This window comes from Ovis aries, chromosome 25, assembly GCF_016772045.2.
Source record: "Ovis aries strain OAR_USU_Benz2616 breed Rambouillet chromosome 25, ARS-UI_Ramb_v3.0, whole genome shotgun sequence".
Classification (NCBI taxonomy): Eukaryota; Metazoa; Chordata; class Mammalia; order Artiodactyla; family Bovidae; genus Ovis; species Ovis aries.
In genome coordinates, this window is record NC_056078.1 from 44737742 (window position 1) to 44748580 (window position 10839).

A 10839-nucleotide genomic window follows, 5' to 3' on the forward strand; every position below is an offset into this window, starting at 1 on the left:
GGTCTGATAGTGTCTGAAGAACTACGGATGGAAGTTCATAAAGTTTTACAGGAGGCAGTGACCAAAACCATCCCCCAAAGAAAGAAATTGTTGTCAGAGGAGGCCTTACAAAGAGCTGAGAAAAGAAGAGACGTGAAAGGCAAAAGAGAAAAGGAGAGATATACCCATCTGAATGCAGAGTTCCAAAGAATAGAAAGGAGAGATAAGAAAATCTTCTTAACTGAACATCGCAAAGAAATAGAGGAAAGCAATAGAATGAGAAAGACTAGAGAGCTCATTGAGAAAACTGGAGATATGCACAATAGATAGCTGCCAAGCTAAATTTTATTCTGGGCAAAATGAGGACTGCAGCCCAGGAGACAGTGCCTCAGATAACTCTGAGAGTCTGCTCCAAAGAGGCAGTGGGGGAAGGTCAATATATAAGATTTTGGTGAATGGGGAGTTCAGTGCAATCAAACGCTTATTGTACAAAAGGTTTTCTGCTGGTCACGATGTCACCATGAAGGGATTTAGTGATTTTCTAGATATGAAGAAATGTGAGAATTGGGATCAAGAAATCAGTTCCTGAAAATATATGACTATCTAACAGGCCTGTTCCGCCAGTTTCCCTGGAGCAGGGTGCCTGCTTCTCCTCCCTGAATCCCCCTCAGCAGATGCTAAAGGTCAGCAGCCTCAGCAGCACAGGGTTCCGTCTCCGCTGAGGCAGCTGGCAAATCCCCTGCTGCGGGTCAGTCCCTGGCGAGTGCTCTTTACAAGTGCCGATTTGTAGCTGACAGTGATATCATGTGGAAGTAGTTGAGAAAATATTGAAAAGGTAGAACTGAGCTGTATTAAAACGCACTCGGTTGGGCTTGTCAACTGCAAATTGGCGCTTGCAATGGTCACGTGCCTTCTGCCTCTGCAAGGATTAAATAATGTGCTGCTGCAGCTGCTGATTTTCAGGAGTTCAGGGTGGAGAGCAGAAATGAAGCCCTCTCTGCTGTGGGAAAAGCTGGTGGAACAAGTCTTCAGATAGATATTTTCAGGAGTCAAGTTTATAAGACCAATTCTTGTACTTCCCAGTATCTAGAAAAGTGCTAAAATCCTTCGTGGTGGTTGAGTCGGCAGGTTTTATATTTTAAGGAATCAGAATTTATTATACTTTGCTTTCCCATTGAGAAATGGAATATTTCCTGCCATATCAGTAACAAACGATTTCACAGTCATCAGTGCTGCAGCCGCCAGCCAAAGCTGAGCTGGTGACGCCCTGAGGGGACTCGGGAGGGAAAGGCTATCTGCCCTTTGGCAGCCTTCGCACTGCAGCTGTGCCCCATGGCGAGCCCCGAGGGAACTCAAGACGTGAAAATGCGGTAGGATAGAGATGGGTCCCAGGCTGGACACCTGGTGATTGTCAAGGGGAGTAAAGTTGAAGCTTTGCTCTCACCCAGACATTCCAAGGACAAAGCTAGTGGCAAACACTGAGCTCTGCTGAAGTAAAGAGATACAGTGCCCACTCCTTAAGAGGACATCTCTGTCCACACATGTGCAGGAAGGCTTGTTGGGGTCAGAAAGGGAAGGGAGTCCCGCACCATAAGTGTGGACATACACCTACTGGCCTGTGTGGTGGAATCCATATTAGCAAAAATTTGCACAAGCATCTTAGGGTCGAAGGACCAGCCAGGTGTGAGAAAAGAAACAAAATAATTGGCCAAATGTAAACAAAGACCCCATATAAGGGCACTCCTATATAAGGGCTTTAAATCGGCTCCTGACTGCGCTCCCCATTCAGCACACCCGTGCTCCTCTCCCAGTCTGTGTTACCGTCGTGCTTCTGACATAATTATTTCTCTGAGTGCTCTCCTACATGTTGCGCTGTGTCTCTATATAAAAAACTTTGCACCTGTTCTGCAGTTTTTGCTTCCTTGAAACATTTTTGCTTTCAAATGGAGTCAGAATCAAGGAACTTAGCCTGTAGCCTCTAGCCACTGGTGGACTGGCAGCTAGGTTCATTTCCTAGATGGGGAAATAAGATCCTACTTCAAGACCAAGACTGTGCCCCCCAGTGCAGGGGGCTGGGGTCCCATCCCTGGTCAGGGAATTAGGTCCCACATGCCACAACTAAAATGTCCCACGTGCCACAGCCAAGTCCTGGCACAGCCAAATAAATAAATAAAGACTGCTATTCCTTCCAGAACAAAACCACAGGATCCTGTCCCCAAACAGCTGAGATGCATATCCAAGGAAGGATTTCAGTGAGCCCAGCCTCTTGCATCTTCCCACACATAGAAAAGTGCTAAATTCATTCACTTGAGATATCTGGCTTTCTTTTAATTAACAATAATCGCTGATGTTCTGACTACTTGCCCTTTGTGCAAAACTTCTACATAACCTGGCTCCCCCCTCACCTCAGAGCAGTTCCCTCAGGTTTTCTTGAGGTGCTCTCTCCCTGTTTTGAAATCCTAAAAATTCCTGCTGAATAAGACATAACTCTAAACTTTTAGGTTGTGCACAATTTTTAAGCCAGCACTTTACTGTCTTTAAGGGAATAAAATTATTTGTAACACATGTAGTATACACTTCTTGGGGGCTTCTGCGGGGGCTCAGATGGTACGAAATCCACCCGCCAATGCAGGAGACTTGGGTCTGATCCCCGGGTCAGGAAGATCCCCTGGAGAAGGAAATGGCAACCCACTCCCGGATTCTTGCCTGGGAAATCTCAGGACAGAGCTCTCAAGGGTCAGACGCAGCTGAGAGACGTTGCAACATCTGCAACAACCGCGACGTCTGCTTAGACTTGCTTGTGTCCTGTCTGCCACGCTGTCTGTCCTCGGAGAAGGTTTTCTGTAGACCTGAGGAGATGTGTATGCTGGTTCCACTGGGTGGAATGTTCTCTATATGTCTCTCAGTTTAACTTGGTCTAAAGTTTGGTTTAATCCCAACATGTCATTCTTGATTTTCTGTTTGCATGATCTATGCATTGCTAAGAGCGAGATGTTGAAACCCCCTACGTTTTCGTAATGTTGTCTATTTTTTTTCCTATGGATCTGTTTTTATTTGCTTAAAATCCTTGGGTGATCCAACGTTGTTTTATATGTTTGCATATGTGTGAGTGTGTGTATGTATACTTTTCGATGTATTAACCCTTTGTCATACAATGGCCTCCTTGGTGTTTGTATCGCTTTTTGTTAAAGTCTATTTTGTCTGATATAAGAATTACGATGCCCCCTTTCTTTCTGATTTCAGTTCTGTGAAGTACCTTTATCTATCCCCTCGCTTTGAGCCTTTGTGTATCCCTAAAGCTGGAGTGCGTTTCTTGTAGACAGCACACAGTCGGGTCTTATTTTTCATAAGCGTCTGTGTCCTTTTGTTGGTGCGCCCACTCTGGTTGCATTTAGACTGGGTGCGGATGTGTGAGCACCGACTCCTGCCGTCTGAGTGATGCTTTCTGGTTGCTGTTTGTCTCCGTTGATTCCTCTTCCCTTCGTTTCTGACTTTTGTAAGCTGGTGGCTCTTCATCAGGGTATTGTTTCCCCTTTCTATGTTTCCGGCATCTACTCTAGATTTTTACTGTGGTTACCATGAAGCTTACATTAAAATGTACACCTAAGGCCGTTTCTCCTGTGCTGATTGCAGCCGGTCTTTATTCGCCAATTAAGCGGCCCCCATTCACCTCTCCCTCGGTAAGGCTTTGATGGTCCCGTTCTCTCCTTTATGCTGTGTTTGGTAATAAGGTGGATTAGCTGTAGTTACTCTTAGTCATCCTTTCCTTGAGTCTTTATACTTGAAGCTGTTCATATAGCCCTCTTCTAAGTAATTGGAATTAACTAAATCTGAGTACGTATTTTTACCTTGCCTAGTGTGTTATATACTTTTGTGTGTGTTCGTGGGTTAAGTTAGTTAAGTCGCTCAGTCGTGTCCAACTCTTTGTGACCCCGTGGACTGTAGCCCACCAGGCTTCTCCATGGGATTCTCCAGGCAAGAGTACTGGAGTGGGTTGCCATTTCCTTCTCCAGGGGATCTTCCAGACCCAGGGATCGAACCCACGTCTCCCGCACTGCAGGCAGATGATTTAACCTCTGAGCCACATATGTGTGTTCATGTGTTACTTTGCATCTTTTTTGTTCTGCTTGAACTTATTCGGCTTCTTTGCAAGGCTGGTCTGGTGGTGATGAACTCCAGAAATAAAGCCTTTATTTTCCCTTCATATTTGAAGGATAAGTTTGGTGAATAGAGTTTTCCTGGTTGGCAATTTTATTGCTCTGCCCTCTGAATATTCCATTTTACCCTCTCCTGGCCTGTAGTTTTCTTCTGAGACATCCCCTGATAGCCTCACGGGGCTTCCTGTGTCAGTTACAGTCATCCTTGTAAGTAAATCAGACATTCCTATTTTAGATAGGAAAATTTAATCAGTATTTTGTAACAGCAGTAAGGAAAATTGTTGTGGTCTGGGCGCTGGTTGGAAAATAATTTCCTGACATGAGACAGAGTGAAAGGGAAATAAAGTTTATTCGAGTGGGAGATGCTATTAGAGGGCCAGCTCAAGAGAGAACCGTCTTTGAACAGGGGCCCTTAGTCCAATTTTATACCCAGGGTACAGGGAGCAGGATAGGGGTCTTGCGGGTCATTTGCTGATTGGATGAGAAGGGGAGGGTGGGGAGTAAAGCAAAGACCTTCTCCCTAAGGGCCAGGAGGGGAGACAGGTTATACTGCTCAGGAGGACCTGAAATCCATTAGTAGGCACACCATGGGGGAGGGAAGGATGGTCAGGGCGGGTCCTCCGTTCCTGCGTTCCCTTCCCCTTGGTCTTCTCTGCTCTTCCATCCTTGGGTCTCCACCTTCCTCCCTCTCTTTATTTTTAGGGCCCATTCTTTGGCCCCGTCTGATACCCTGCTCACGTCTAACTATCTGCCTATTTCTCTTCTCAGGCATTTGGGAATCTGGCCTCAGGGGGAAAGGGGACGGTGACCGCTCTGGCTTCTTCAGGCTGTAGGGGCGTCTGGGGCTCTAGGTTCCCTTGCCTGCTCTCTGCCAGGGTGCCTTTACGGAAGGAGATGAGAGTCCATGGAATGATAAGGCGGCTTGTTTCAGCGTTGTCTGGGTGTTGGCCAGGGAATATTCTTGTCAGACTATCAGTTGGAGATTTGTTGTATTCTAGAAGAAGCAAACTTAACAAGAAAGTTAAAGATACATGGCCCAAAGATTGAGAGAAGCAGAAAAGCTCCCGAGGAGCTGGGGGAGAACCAGGATCAGACATTGGACCGCGACGTTAGTGTCTCTCTAGGTGCAAGAAGAGGCGAGAAGCTGGGCTCATAATAACCTTTACCTGAAAACACCCGACTCTCTGCAGGCCGGTTCTTCTGGTTTTTTCCCAGAGCACAGAGTGCCTCATTTCTGATCTCCACCCTGAACTCCTTTCAAGGTCAGCAGCTTGCAGTGGTCATGATGTAATCTTTGTAGAGACAGCTGGCAAGTGCCAACTTCCAGTCAGCAGGGTCCCTTCATAGCCACAGATCTGACCATGCTTTGGGGGCATTTCACGGCCCTTGTGTCCCGGGTCTGATGAAGATTCCATTGACAGGCCACTGTGTGCTGTTACTAGACCAGACCTTGCAAGTAGCAAAAGTCTCAGGGCCATACCTGTCTTACTAGCCTCTTGGCCCAGGAGAATACTCCCTCATGTTGCTTCTTTCCATATCTAGAGTTGCATTATTACAGTCATTGACATCATACGGGACTGCATATCAGCATTTTATCACAGGTCAGTCACATATTTAGTAATGTAAGAAACAATCTTCTGAAACAGGCGACAGTAAATAACATAGCTAGCAGTTATTAGTAAGGTCACAAGCAAGAATTTATGTCAAGAACTTTCATTAGGTAGAGCCCAGTATATCAGGCTATCTCACTTAGTTAAATGATTATAGCCAGGTGTTAATCTCCTGGTTGTACATCATGGAGGACCTGACCTTTATCCAAAGATTGGTTACTGAGATAAGCTTTAGAAACAAACTTAGAGTGTCCTTTTAAATGACTTAATTAATTAAACCTTTTAGCAATATAACATAACAACAAGGAACTATCTCAGAAGTGAGTTGTAGTAAATACAGACCTTAACGAACAAAATTTCACTTAATATTAAGTGAAATATAATTTTTTTTGTCATTGTGAGGGCATTAACCCTGTAGCCAGGGAAGGCTTTAACCCATCAACTAAAAATGAGGTTTGTCAGGGAGCTGGGAGAAGCCAAGTGGCCGCCCTGACTCTTTGATTTACAGCTACTGTTCATGCATTTTTAATTCCCCATTTTAGGAGTAGACTGTTGCCATGTTTTAAAGACATCAGAATAGCAAAAGTCAAACAGTGAGGGGTTATTTTTTTGTGGAAGCAGAATGAGCTTTTACAAGTTCCATAATCTTGAAAGTGAAGTCGCTCAGTCGTGTCCGACTCTTTGCTACTCCATGGACTGTAGGCCACCAGGCTCCTCCATCCATGGGATTTCCCAGGCAAGAGCACTGGAATGGGTTGCCATTTCCTTCTCCAGGGGATCTTCCCAACCCAGGGATCCAACCCGGGTCTCCCACATTGCAGGCAGATGCTTAAACCTCTGAGCCACCAGGGAAGATCCAATCTTAAATAATGCTTATTTACTTTACCAAATTAACAAAAACATTTTAAAAACAAATGTAAATCACTTAAAGGCAAAGAAATTCATAATCTGTTTTTGAAGGCCTCATTCTAACAAAATTTTGTTCTCTTAACACAGAGAAGACTAAATTCCAGTCTGGTACCAGCTTACCAGATAACAAACAAACAAAATGTGTTTATCATTTAATCTTAGAAGTCTTTTCCATAAATCTTGAAGTAGCAGTATTCTTGCAAAGGCATCAGAATGAGACCATAGAAGGCATGCTTAAAATCTGATTAAATTGCAATTGACAAAGTATCCTGATCATTGCTGTGATATGTAACACTTTAATATGATAACTAGAATTATAACTGTCAACATTTTACCAGGACATATCAGATTTTCATGAATTTCACATACTTTCTAGGATATCTATATTAGTAACATCAACCATACAATATAACCTGGGAAGATTCATCACTCCTCCAACAATGCTCCCCATGTAATTTAACATCTCAAATGTACTCAGGTAGTTTAATATCTCTCTTCAGGATGTCTCAGGGGCCCTGTGGAGCACCCCAAAGTTAGCTCGAAGTCAAATGATTTTGGAAATGTTTTCAATAAATATCAAGCGGTTTATAACACTCAGTCGGATTGGATCATATAAGTCACTATGAAACAATAGTTACTCACTTAGCCAAAGTTAACAAAAGATTTCAAAGGTAAACATAGATCACTTCAGAGATGAAGAAACTTGAAATCCATGATCAAAGGCAGTTCAACATCTCAAGAAAACTTGTATTTATGCACAAAACTCTTCCCTTGGGGTCCACTTCCCATAAAACCTTCTCATCACGTTCTGTATCCATTACTTTGTTCTCCCATCCTGAAACAGCCACCTGTAAGTCAGACCTATTTCCTTCTCCCTTCATAAAATGTAATTTCATTTCTCATCTTTTTTTACTGATAACATACATCCTGCTTTCCTTAATCAACCAAGAACTGACCTTTATATTAGCATTCTATAGATTGGTGAACATAATTACCAGTGATAATTTCTAAGGAAAACTCTAGAGAACATCTCAGGATGGATTCAAACATTATTCATTAATGGTCCAAAATCTCTAGTTTCTCTCTAGGAGGAAGTTAGTATTCAGTAATGAATGTCTGAGAATCTCATTTTATTTGGACATGACTGGCTATTCAATAAGCTTCTGTCACTTAGTTTAGCACACCCCTGGAAACTCAAGTTACCCCAATCTGGAGAGGCTATTTTAGACAGACGTTCCTAAAATATAATTATTCTCAATAGTGTATCTAAAAGTTCATATCTCATTTACATTTCTTAGGAGTTTTTTTTTCCCCTAGAGTTTTCCTTGTTGACAAACTTGTAGCAGATATAACAATATAACAATATTTAACTTATAATAAACCTAGGCACAATGAAAACATTATGCTTAATGTTAATGACTCTTAGACATGTCTACATTAGATTAGCAAACAAACATTAATACTAGATATTCAATACTGAATATTTCCCAGTTCATGTGAATCGGATATTCATTTAGGTTAACTTCACTTGTATTTAGAATTGTCTGATTTGTAAGTACTTATTTTTCTTTGAAGTGAAGTGAAGTCGCTCAGTTGCGTCCAACTCTTCGACCCCATGGACTGTAGCCTAACAGGCTCCTGTGTCCATGGATTTTCCAGGCAAGAACACTGGAGTGGGTTGCCATTTCCTTCTCCAGGAGATCTTCCCGACCCAGGGATTGAACCCGGGTCTCCTGCATTGTAGGCAGAGGCTTTACCATCTGAGCCACCAGGGAAATGTTACCCTCAAATATACGGCCAGCTGACTTGCAACAAGCATCCTGAAAGGGTGGTCTTTTCAACAAGTGGTGGTGGAACAACTAGAGAGCCATTAAGTGAAACAAACCAACCAACTACCCCCAACCCTTACTTTAAGAATCTTTGTTATTCAACTTTTCTTTTCCTTTTTTTTTTTTTTTACTTTATTTTACTTTATAATACTGTATTGGTTTTGCCATACATTGACATGAATCCACCACGGGTGTACATGCGATTCCCAAACGTGAACCCCCTCCCACCTCCCCTCCCCATAACATCTTTCTGGGTCATCACCGTGCACCAGCCCCAAGCATGGTGTATCCTGCGTCAGACATAGACTGGCGATTCGATTCTTACATGATAGTATACATGTTAGAATGCCATTCTCCCAAATCATCCCACCCTCTCCCTCTCCCTCTGAGTCCAAAAGTCCGTTATACACATCTGTGTCTTTTTGCTGTCTTGCATACAGGGTCGTCATTGCCATCTTCCTAAATTCCATATATATGTGTTAGTATACTGTATTGGTGTTTTTCTTTCTGGCTTACTTCACTCTGTATAATTGGCTCCAGTTTCATCCATCTCATCAGAACTGATTCAAATGTATTCTTTTTAACAGCTGAGTAATACTCCATTGTGTATATGTACCACAGCTTTCTTATCCATTCATCTGCTGATGGACATCTAGGTTGTTTCCATGTCCTGGCTATTATAAACAGTGCTGCGATGAACATTGGGGTACATGTGTCTCTTTCAATTCTGGTTTCCTCGGTGTGTATGCCCAGCAGTGGGATTGCTGGGTCATAAGGTAGTTCTATTTGCAATTTTTAAGGAATCTCCACACTGTTCTCCATAGTGGCTGTACTAGTTTGCATTCCCACCAACAGTGTAGGAGGGTTCCCTTTTCTCCACACCCCCTCCAGCATTTATCGCTTGCAGATTTTTGGATCGCAGCCATTCTGACTGGTGTGAAGTGGTACCTCATTGTGGTTTTGGTTTGCATTTTTCTAATAATGAGTGATGTTGAGCATCTTTTCATGTGTTTGTTAGCCATCCGTATGTCTTCATTGGAGAAATGTCTATTTAGTTCTTTGGCCCATTTTTTGGTTGGGTCGTTTATTTTTCTGGAATTGAGCTGCATAAGTTGCTTGTATATTTTTGAGATTAGTTGTTTGTCAGTTGCTTCATTTGCTATTATTTTCTCCCATTCAGAAGGCTGTCTTTTCACTTTGCTTATATTTTCCTTTGTTGTGCAGAAGCTTTTAATTTTAATTAGATCCCATTTGTTTATTTTTGCTTTTATTTCCAGTATTCTGGGAGGTGGATCATAGAGGATCCTGCTGTGATTTATGTCTGAGAGTGTTTTGCCTATTCTCTCCTCTAGGAGTTTTATAGTTTCTGGTCTTACATTTAGATCTTTAATCCATTTTGAGTTTATTTTTGTGTATGGTGTTAGAAAGTGATCTAGTTTCATTCTTTTACAAGTGGTTAACCAGTTTTCCCAGCACCACTTGTTAAAGAGATTGTCTTTACTCCATTGTATATTCTTGCCTCCTTTGTCAAAGATAAGGTGTCCATATGTGTGTGGATTTATCTCTGGGCTTTCTATTTTGTTCCATTGATCTATATGTCTGTCTTTGTGCCAGTACCATACTGTCTTGATGACTGTGGCTTTGTAGTAGAGCCTGAAGTCAGGCAAGTTGATTCCTCCAGTTCCATTCTTCTTTCTCAAGATTGCTTTGGCTATTCTAGGTTTTTTGTATTTCCATACAGATCTTGAAATTATTTGTTCTAGTTCTGTGAAAAATATGGCTGGTAGCTTAATAGGGATTGTGTTGAATTTGTAAATTGCTTTGGGTAGTATACTCATTTTCACTATATTGATTCTTCCGATCCATGAACATGGTATATTTCTCCATCTATTAGTGTCCTCTTTGATTTCTTTCACCAGTGTTTTATAGTTTTCTATGTATAGGTCTTTAGTTTCTTTAGGTAGATATATTCCTAAGTATTTTATTCTTTTCGTTGCAATGGTGAATGGAATTGTTTCCTTAATTTCTTTTTCTACTTTCTCATTATTAGTGTATAGGAATGCAAGGGATTTCTGTGTGTTGATTTTATATCCTGCAACTTTACTATATTCATTGATTAGCTCTAGTAATTTTCTGGTGGAGTCTTTAGGGTTTTCTATGTAGAGGATCATGTCATCTGCAAACAGTGAAAGTTTTACTTCTTCTTTTCCAATTTGGATTCCTATTATTTCTTTTTCTGCTCTGATTGCTGTGGCCAAAACTTCCAAAACTATGTTGAATAGTAGCGGTGGAAGTGGGCACCCTTGTCTTGTTCCTGACTTTAGGGGAAATGCTTTCAATTTTTCACCATTGAGG